Consider the following 672-nt stretch of genomic DNA (forward strand, 5'->3'; position numbering starts at 1 on the left):
CTGCCACTTAAGATTTCTGCTGTCTGGGACGCTTGGGTGGCTCAGTTGGTTAAGCAGCTGCCTTCAGCTCAGGTCATGATCCCAGCGTCCTGGGATCGAGTCCCACATCGGGCTCCTTGCTCGGCAGGGAGCCTGCTTCTCCCTCTGCCTCTGCCTGCTAATCTGTCTGCCTGTGCTCACTCTCTCCCCCTCTCTCTCTGACAAACAAATAAATAAAATCTTTTAAAAAAAAAAAAAAAGATTTCTGCTGTCTTAAGTTTTAGTCTTAACCACAGTCCTTTCACACCCCCCTTCAAAATTCATATTTCCCAGACAGCTCATGCTCTTGTTGCCAGGACTGAGCTTCCACCCCCTGGATACCAAGCCTGGATTTCCAGTCCTGAGTCTGGTACCACTCATATCATCTAACTGGTGCTTGTCCATTGTTCCTTACTTGAACCTATGTGCTTGAAATCAAGCTACCTTGAAGCAGGCCTTCTTTCTAACATGACTCTGAATACTTGACAGCCCAAATGCCACCAGTGTAATAGTCTGCCCAGATCTCTCAGATGGGGTTTTTTAGTAAGATCATTCTTTCCATCTGTACCTAGAAGAAATTGAAACATATACACCAGGAAAAAGGTCACAGTGATTATTGAGTCTTTGCTTATAAAACCAGATTGCAGAGCATGG

This window comes from Neovison vison, chromosome 3 (assembly GCF_020171115.1).
Source record: "Neovison vison isolate M4711 chromosome 3, ASM_NN_V1, whole genome shotgun sequence".
In the NCBI taxonomy this organism is placed as follows: domain Eukaryota; kingdom Metazoa; phylum Chordata; class Mammalia; order Carnivora; family Mustelidae; genus Neogale; species Neogale vison.